The sequence below is a fragment of the Silene latifolia genome, chromosome 9 (assembly GCF_048544455.1).
Source record: "Silene latifolia isolate original U9 population chromosome 9, ASM4854445v1, whole genome shotgun sequence".
Lineage (NCBI taxonomy): Eukaryota > Viridiplantae > Streptophyta > Magnoliopsida > Caryophyllales > Caryophyllaceae > Silene > Silene latifolia.
Genome location: NC_133534.1, coordinates 89,495,466 through 89,505,905, shown reverse-complemented (window position 1 = coordinate 89,505,905; position 10,440 = coordinate 89,495,466).

The window sequence follows — 10,440 nt, the reverse complement described above, 5'->3', positions numbered from 1 at the left end:
AACTTAACATGACACTAATTCCCCCAACACCCTACACTCACTGTCCCAACAAAAGGTTATGAACCACCTGCAGCTTTCAGATCATTACCACACATGTTCCACGAAACACTTGTCATTACCATGTCTACTAAAGCCTTATCTAGAACAAGATCAAAAGTTCTGTAACAACTCCCGACAACTGTGTCCCATCAACAGAGCATTTCTATACCATGACAACAACGAAAACCTATAGAACTCTCTTTATATTAAACTCTACCCTCAATCCAAAACTTAACTGATAAGAAACATCAATAAACAGGACAACTGTCTATCTGCACAAACTGAAACTCGCAGGGAGCAACATCGAACAAAACAACAATCTATGTATAACTGGTATGTACTTTCGAAACTCGAATCATAATCATCCCGCCTACTCCACCACAACTGGTGACGGCATCACAACACCGCCACCAACAGCCACACTGCAGTGCGAAAATATCTGCATCACAACACTACGTACCGTGCCCGGATCACCACCCGAGGCACATCAACCACATCGATAGACATCACAGCTACATACAACTCCCATAAACACGGACTCAAAATAACTTCTCAGACAAGAAAAACTTATTCAAATCCACTTTACTAAATCACATCGCAACAGATTATATGAATTAAACAGATAATAACCTCGTGAATATCATCCCCTTACCATATCACAGATTAACATGTATCATGAATACATAGAAGCATAACTAGTCATGCCAAAACAGTCAAATTATTACCTTTTAAACATCATTCCATTACGCTATCGTATCCAACATGTATTACAGAACATTTAGATAACAACTATATAATTATCACACCATACCACTTCTTGTGAGGTCAAAACCTCACACAAACATTTATATATGACATAGACCCGTAATCACAACCAACTAGTCATTCCTGACCATGTAAGTTACCACTCAACAAAGGTTACCTGTCGCCCGAGCTTAACTCGCATGCCCCTCATCACATTCTTCCATTCACATAACCAGCACCTTCTGCCATACTTAACTATACAGCTAACACTCACTATGAGAAACCGCCTCCTAAGACTATGTCTTATACTTCCTCACAACCATACCTATCAATTCAATCTCTATAAAATCAGTCTCTTTAGAATTGCCATCTTTCCTATTTATCATTAACCTTAACCACTAGCGACAACACCTCCACACAACTACCGTTCGGACATCAAACCTCTTACACTCATCTCTAAACATCACGATTTCTTTTCTATCTTTGGTTAACATCCCAAACTACGAACATCGAATCCACCAACAAAATTTACCTCAACATTCTTCCCAATACTATCCTTAATTGTATCATCATCTAACTCTCCACCAAAATCTCATATCATGCAGATATTCTACCAACTTCTTACTTTCCTTGATTCCTCAAAACTCAAGACTAATCATGTTGTCCTGAAACTTCCGTATAACCATTAACTTACTTACTCTTGATAATATCATACATCCTGATGATTCCTTACTTTTATCTCACATAACTCCGGTGAACATTTTACTCAGCTTACTTTTATCCTTCTTTGCTCTTTATACTCAACAATTCCATTTACTATTTCAACTCCTTATTACTTCTACTTAACCCTTTAGTGCTCCAAATACCCTCTCATCGCTCCAAAACTCCAATCTCATTATTTCATATCGATATCATCTCACTCTTTCTTACCATGGATCCTCTCTTATTATGCTATCACTCACACTTACCACTAATCTATCCATAGAATCAACGTTCACTGTTCAAACAATTGCATCTCCTTCGTACATCTCTAGAAATCAAAATTCTTTTTATACCGTTAATTTCCCAAGGAAATCACACATTAGTTTCGTCTCTCGATAACACAAATTTCCAAACTCAGTCACTATCTGCTAATCCACGTCGCGACATGTCCCATTAAGTTCGCTTTATACCACTATTTCCAAATGACCTTTCATTACATATATTCTTACTCAACACTATTTCTAACCATCTCCCTCCATAATTTATTATACATCTCAGGTTGCTACTATCCACATCCTTTCTTTCCCTCTTTTCATTCTCACGTTCCTTAAACTTACATCATGCCTTGCTCACATTCACTTACATTTTCATTACTCAACATACAATCATGTCACTCATCTCGTCTCACACAACATGCTCTATGCCTCAATTAAGTCTTACCAGTCCCAACACATATAAATCATGTCCTCCCCACCGAACTCATACTCATCATAGGTGCCACTCTTTACACCACAAAATTGGGTAACTTACGCGTCAAGACCAACATACATGTAAAACAATGCATAAAGAAGCAAAATGACGCCTTTGAATTAAACATAATATGCAACGAAGTCAAAAGATAAGCATATGACCCAAAACAGGGGTCACTAGATCGAGTACAGGCCACTCGATCGAGTAAGGGACTTACTCGATCGAGTAGGTGAAGATCAGAAGCACGTAAAACAAATTACCAGGGACACTCGATCGAGTACCTGACGTACTCGATCGAGTACCCCCTACTCGATCGAGTAACAAGGCTACTCGATCGAGTACCTACGCATTTCTCAGCACTGTCCAGTTTTCGTAAAACAGTCATAACTCACTCATTTCTTGGTCGCTTTGGGCGTGTGACCTATCGTTAGAATCGTAAAAGAACAAGCTATCACCTCCAATTGGAATCACATTAAAATCATTTATAAATCTCAAGTTATAACAGTTTAAAGACAACCTCTTTATAATCGGAAACACAACTACTTGATTTTACTTCCAAACTACTTAAACGACAACAAGGTAAACATAAACAACCCAATACTCATAAAACCAGTAGCCCCAATCACATATTACTATTTTCGAAAGCAAAGCAACAACATTCATCATGCACTACCCACATGCTTTAATTTTATGACTTTTTGTAACACAAAACATTCTCATACATTACAAATCCTATTTCCATGTTACTAGCGCAACACTATTTCAAATCCACTTCGTCATCTAAACATATTCATATTCACAAAATCCATATTCTCATGCAATTGACACTCCATCTTTTCCAATCAGTTCATCTATTTCAACCACATTCTTCATACAACATGTACCTTTGAACAATAGTAGGCATGTATAGGAAATCATTGTATAAAATTACACAAACAGAATTACGTATAATCACACCACATATGAACTACTCCCTTTTTCCACCACATTACCCATCATTCTCATACACTTTTCTAACAATTCCAACCCACATTGTAAACCAACTATCATGCAACATGCTTTCAATCAACAACATACGAAATCACATCATCACCATCTTTTCTACACATTCCCCATTCTCCATATACATACATCCACGGATTCATACAACATACTACTACATAGATACACACAGCATACGATAAGCACATAACGATCCCGACACATATCCCATGGTGACCGGTTCAAAATTATAGGGCGAGTTCGCGACTTTAGGACGTCTCCCAAGTCTTTGCATTAGCTCCTACAACCTTTACCCCGGGTTCATTTTAATTGACTCCCTATATTCATTGGATTTATTGGTTACAGGTTTCAGGATCGTCGCTCTGATACCATTTGTAACACCCCCATAATCCAAGTGCCTTACCAGGACCACTCAGGTATGAAGATATCACCATCTCGGTCGCCCGAGGTATGATAATCAAATAGACAAAACAGAAACAACGTTTATTATAAATAGTTTAATGAATAAATACAATCCTCAAAACCAAACCAAAGTACGATACAGTATTCTCAAATGACTCCTCTAACGAAAAGTAACTAAACTAAGGCTACAAAATGAAGACTCCTATCATCTGTCGTGGCATCCCGGCTATCCCAGACTCATCTCAATACCTCGCTCAATATCTCGCTCACCATCCCCGAATGGATCACCGCAGTTTACAAAACAACACCGGGTCGATACTAATCACACAATCAATATAGATAACAATAATAAGATAAACAGACAAAATACCGTCATACACACACACACACACACCACCAACTCCCATCATCTCAATACGATCCCACCGGACCCATTACCGATGGGGGACCGCAGCCATTCCCACCTAAGCCCCGCTCATCGTACGAGCGATAACCCTGTCCATTAATGTGCACATCCCCTTCCGTGGCGGGTTCCACGAAGGGCGAAACTAGGGCGTGAAGTCACTCCCGCAAGTGACCCCACTCAGCCGAGAACGCATCTCGAGAACCATCAACAGCCAATCACAATCACAATCACAATCACAATCATCATATCAAACAACTAACTACAGCACATCACCAATATCCCATTATGGGACTAATACCGAGTAGAAATCCTACCCGAAAGCACAACAAGCGATTTCGGTATCTACAGCTGTATCAAAACGCCTCTTCTACGAATCCTCCTCCTATCATATAGCACATAAAGACTACCAATCACTTACTACTCATAAAACCCCCAAACCCTAAATTAGGGTTTAACCAAACTTAGCAAAACATTATAAAAATTGTATTAGAAGCTTACCCTCGACGCAAGGAACTCAACGATACGAACTACGACACGAACTGACCGTCTGAACTCCGGGAATTGCTAAGGATGCGATTAGGAATATGAATGACTGCTTTCTCTCTTAAACAGGTTTTAGGTTTTGGTAAAAGTGTTTTAAAACAATGACGATTATGTTTAAATACCTTAATCGCATAATTAACAAAACCCGAGAAAAATTCCCCGTAAACCGGACACTCGATCGAGTACCCAAGGTACTCGATCGAGTACCCCCTTACTCGATCGAGTACCCCAGCTACTCGATCGAGTACCCAATAGGTCAGAAACTATTTTATTTCGCAACTTGCCCTTACTCGACAGAGTAAGGGCTACTCGATAGAGTACCCCAAGACATATAAATACGGAGTATTACACTTACTATGTTGTTATGTAGTGGACTACCTCGTAATTTTTGGGCTGAAGCCATTAGTACTGCATGCTATGTTCATAATCGAGCTTTGATTAGACCCATTCTCAAGAAGACTCCCTATGAGCTTCTTAGAGGACATAAGCCCACTTGAAAGATCATAGATCCATGCTTTCAAGTGGGCTTATGTCACCAATTCTCTTATCCTATTACAATCTTCCACTCAATGCAAGGTGTCTTGTAGGTCGTACTTGCATGTGATCACATCAAGAGTGGTTTCCTCGATATGGAGAGTAACTGTGTGACCGGAAGTATCTACCGTAGATACCTTCCGAGCGTGGCCACACATTTTTCAGTTCACTGCTCCTCGAGTGGCCCTGAGATTTTTAAATAACCCTGATAAAGGGGTGGACAATTCCTATCACACTATTCCCTTTGTATAGCCACAGTTCATCATGACCCAAAAGATGCCCATTTGACCTCATCTACGAAAGTCGTAGAGCATAACTTAAAGCCACTCAGAAACTGTGCCAACTGGGGCGAACAGTCTCTAGTCAAAGAATTGACTCAAAAGAATACCATAGTAGCTCTCGCCACGACCAGGCGATATAAATTACCAGAACTCTATAAGCGGTCACTGCCCGACAGAGTGTCCCTTACAGTCTGCCTATGTGATTGACTAGTCATCTTTTATGACCCTATGGCACTCGAACTTGCCATCAATCGACTCACACTCTAGTCATTTAGAAACGTCACCTCATATAAGTAACTAGGGGCAATTACTATGTTAATCCAGTTCACTTTAGTAGGGTTCAATATTGTCTCAACAACCTATTTGGATAAAACAAACTAATAAATAAAAGAGTTTAAAATGAAACTCGAACGATAAATGCGATTGTCATATATGAACATCAATACAATATTATTACTTCATATCTCATAATCTAATACAAATTAGGCATGCGTTTAAGACCCATGGAAACTACATGTTGGTCATGCACAACCTGCGGTAGAGTATTGGTTAGAGGATCAGCAATATTATCATCTGTCCCAACCTTACAAATCGCTATTTCCTTCCCTTCAATGTAATCCCTAATCATATGAAATTTTCTGGATACATGTCTAGACTTGTTGCTAGACTTGGGTTCTTTAGCTTGAAGATGGCCGCTCTATTATCATAATAAAGTGTGATAGGATCTTTGGCGGAAGGGACTACCCTTAGTCCTTCTAAGAATTGCTTTATCTATACAACTTCTTTGGCAGCTTCAGATGTTGCAATGTACTCAGCCTCCATTGTAGAATCCGCAACGACTGGATCTTTGAAACTTCTCCAGCTAACGGCACCACCATTGATCATGAAAATGAAGCCAGCCTGGGACTTCAAGTCATCCCTATCAGTTTGGAAGCTTGAGTCGGTGTAACCCTTCAAACATAGCTCGGTATCACCCAAGGATATTCTTGACGGCTACCCAGTGACTTTCACCTGGATTGGCTTGATATCTACTTGTCATGCTCACAGCATACGAAACATCGGGACGAGTGCATATCATGGCATACATGATTGATCCAACAGCGGAAGCATAAGGGATCAATTTCATGCGTTCAACATCTTCAGGTTCAGTAGGTGACTGAGCTTGCTCAAGGTAATTCCACTTCCCATTGGAATAAAACCCTTTTTGGATTTTTCCATGTTGGAACATCGAAGAATCTTATCAACATAAGATTCTTGACTTAATGCCAATATCCTTTTAGATCTATCTCTATAGATTCGGATACCTAATATGCGTTGTGTTTCTCCTAAATCTTTCATCTGGAAATGATTTCCCAACCACCCCTTGACAGAGGTAAGCATTGGTACACCATTTCCAATGAGTAGTATGTTATCTACATACAAGTTAAGGAGGACGAGATTGCTCCCACTGAATTTCATGTATAAACACGGTTCCTCGACACTTCGAGTGAAACCATTCTCTTTTATAACATGATTAAAATGATGATTCCAACTTCTTGATGCTTGCTTAAGACCATAGATTGATCGCTTAAGCTTGTATACCTTGTTAGGATTTTTCGGATTTACAAAACATCTAAGTTGCCATCTCCCTCGATAATACCTATGTATCTATCAGGTTGGCGAATGACTCTACCTAACCTCCTAGGTTCGGAAGGAACATTGTCTGTGTTAGACGAGGAAGGAACATCTTCTTGGGTCCTCTCTTCAGTTTGTGGCTCTTGAACTTCATCAAGTTCAAACTTTCTCCCACTCTGTCTTCTAGAAATAAAATCATTTTCTAAGAAGACAGCCTCACGAGCCACAAACACTTTGTTCTTGTAACGGATGTAGACGTAAAAGCCATATGTTTCCTTTGGATAACCTACAAATGTACACCTTTGAGACCTTGGGGCTAGCTTATTGTCGGTCTTAACCTTGACATGAGCATCACAACCCCAAATCTTAAGGTAAGACAAATTAGGGACCTTTCCTTTCCACATCTCATATGAAGTCTTCTCAGTTGCTTTAGTCGGGCTACGATTGAGTGAGTGAACGGCCGATTGAAGAGCAAATCCCCAAAAGGAGTTTGTAAATCGATTGACTCATCATTGATCGAACCATATCAAGTAAGGTTCGATTTCTCCTCTCAGCAACACCATTTAGTTGTGGCGTACCAGGTGGAGTGAGTTGTGATAAAATGCCGCATCCTTTTAAGTGTGAATCAAATGCATTACTAAGAAATTTACCACCACGATCGGATTGTAGTGCTTTTATCTTCTTGTTCAGTTGGTTCTCTACTTCGTTTTGAAATTCCTTGAATTTATCAAAAATTTCACTTTTATACTTGATTAAGTAGACATACCCATATCTACTTAAGTCATCGATAAAAGTGACGAAATAGTCATAATTTCCTCTAGCGATGATAGTCATCGGTCCACATACATCGGTATGTATTAGACCCAACAAATCACTTGCTCGTGTGCCTTTATGATGTGACTCATATTTGAGCACATTTAGTCCCCGAATTAACCTTGTTCCCATGCTTTCTAGCACATATTTGGGTCATTTCTTATCTTTAGTTTCCCATTTTACATATTCTTTGAGGTTTTGTGTCCTTAGTCGGAGAGGATTGCTAACCTTGCATTTATGAGGCGAAATTGAGCTAAATGGATCACATCTAATGACCAAGCATCAAAGAGAAGACCAACACTTGAGGTCTAAGTAGATAAATAAAGTGAAATGGGCAATGATGAAAAGATCCTTGAGTCTAAAGTTATAACCTCAGATCTGAAACTCAACATTAAGCATCTTCAAGCCAAGGTTACAGCTAATGAAGCTATAACCTTAGAATTGAGAAAAGTCAAGGAGCTTCTTGAGTCAATGGTTACAGATAGAGAAGCTGTGATCTCAGATCAAAAGAAGGAAATTGACTCTCTAACTCAGCAATTGAAGGAATCTAAAACCGTTCTTCTAAATACAAAAAGAATGCGTACTGAGATGGTACGAGTTCTTAACGAGAGATTCCAAAACTTTCATGACAATTATGAAGAGACTCATCCTACCAAAGTTATAGAGTCAGACCATTCGAAATGCGATAAAGAGATTCAGTCTTTAAAAGACTTACTCTTACATGCTAGAAAGGTTCACGAAAAGAGGGAAGGTATCACACGTGTCCTAAACTTCCTAACTGAGCAACCAGATTATAATATGAAAATGGGATTAGGACATGAGTGCTATGGTCGTAGAGACCACTCTAAATGCAAATCAACTCCTTCCGAACAAGATTTCAGGAAGAGAAAATATGTCAATCTACCTAAATATTTGATTTGCAATTACAGTTGTCATACGGGTCATATCCAAGAAAACTGTGTCAAATACGATCAGGATTTAAGAAAAGGAATCAAATTTGTTAAAGCAACTGACACTATTTTAGAGGATAATGACTTCCCCCATCTGAACCTAGTATGAGGGTGAAGGACATAACAATAATCATCGTTGGTTCTATGGTATGAGTTTCGACTTTAAGAGGGCTGCCGAATCAAAACAATCACCTAAGCCTAAAGAGCCCTTCAAAACCAAAACTCCCCCCAAACAACCTGAAAGACCACGTCATGAAGAACCCAAAATACATCCTAAGATGATCCCTAGACGAACCTATTCATTTCCAAAACAAATGACTTTTAGACAAGTTTGGGTTAGAAAAGATTTAGTTTTAGAGTGACTAACGTCAAAGGACCTAACTTAGCTTGGGTACCTAAGAACTGTATCTAATTATTTTGCAGGTTGTGGTGAAAGAAAATAACCTATGGTACCTTGATAGTGGATGCTCAAGGCACATGACTGGAGATATAAATTTATTTCTTTCACTTAAACCCTTCGACGAAGGTAAAGTTACATTTGGTGACAATAAGAAGGGTAAGTTTATCGGTATTGGTAAAGTTGGAATATCCTCTTCTCATGCTATTAGTGATGTCTATCTTGTTAGTGGTGTTAAGCATAATTTACTAAGTATCTCTCAATTATGTGACAAGGGAAATAAAGTTGTTTTTCATTCAGATTCTTGTCAGATAATAATTGAAGGAATAAGTAGTGTTGTGATTGAAGGACAGCGTAAAAGGAATGTTTATATGATTGATTTAAATAATATTCCTACTAACTCGTTCACATGCATGAAAGTTACAACAGATGATCCCTGTCTTTGGCACAAAAGATTTGCTCACATTAGTTCAACTACTTTGAATAAATTAAAGAGATAGGATTTGGTTGAAGGACTTCCCTTAATCAAATTTGATCAAGAAACTTTATGTGACTCGTGTGCTCGTTGCAAACATTTGAGATCTTCGTTCAAACCTAAGAGAATAGTAAGTACCAATGAACCACTAGAACTCGTGCATATGGACCTATGTGGCCCAATGAAAGTAAGAAGTAGAGGCGAATCCAGGTATGTCTTCGTTCTAGTTGATGATTACCCTAGATATGTTTGGCCAATTTTTCTCAATTCAAAAGATGCAACTTTCGAAGAGTTTGCAGTTCTAATGAAGCTTGCCCAAAATAAGTATAAATCAAAATCAGTTTCTATTCGTACGGATCATGGCACCAAATTTGATAACCATGCTTTTATAGAATATTGTAGGGAGAATGGTGTTGGGCATAACTTCTCAGCACCATGAACCCAACAACAAAATAGTGTTGTTGAACGTATGAATAGAACATTGGAGGATACAGCACTTACTATGTTGTTATGTAGTGGACTACCTCGTAATTTTTGGGCTGAAGCCATTAGTATTGCATGCTATGTTCATAATCGAGCTTTGGTTAGACCCATTCTCAAGAAGACTCCCTATGAGCTTCTTAGAGGACATAAGCCCACTAATCATCCTAAACACTCTATGTTACACGGTCCAATTGCCCATTTACGGGTCCATTTTGGTTCTCATATTCGTCGCACAAATACGTGTAAATTACAAGCCTAAGCTCTGATACCACTTGAAAGGCTATATTACTAAGACCATACGAATT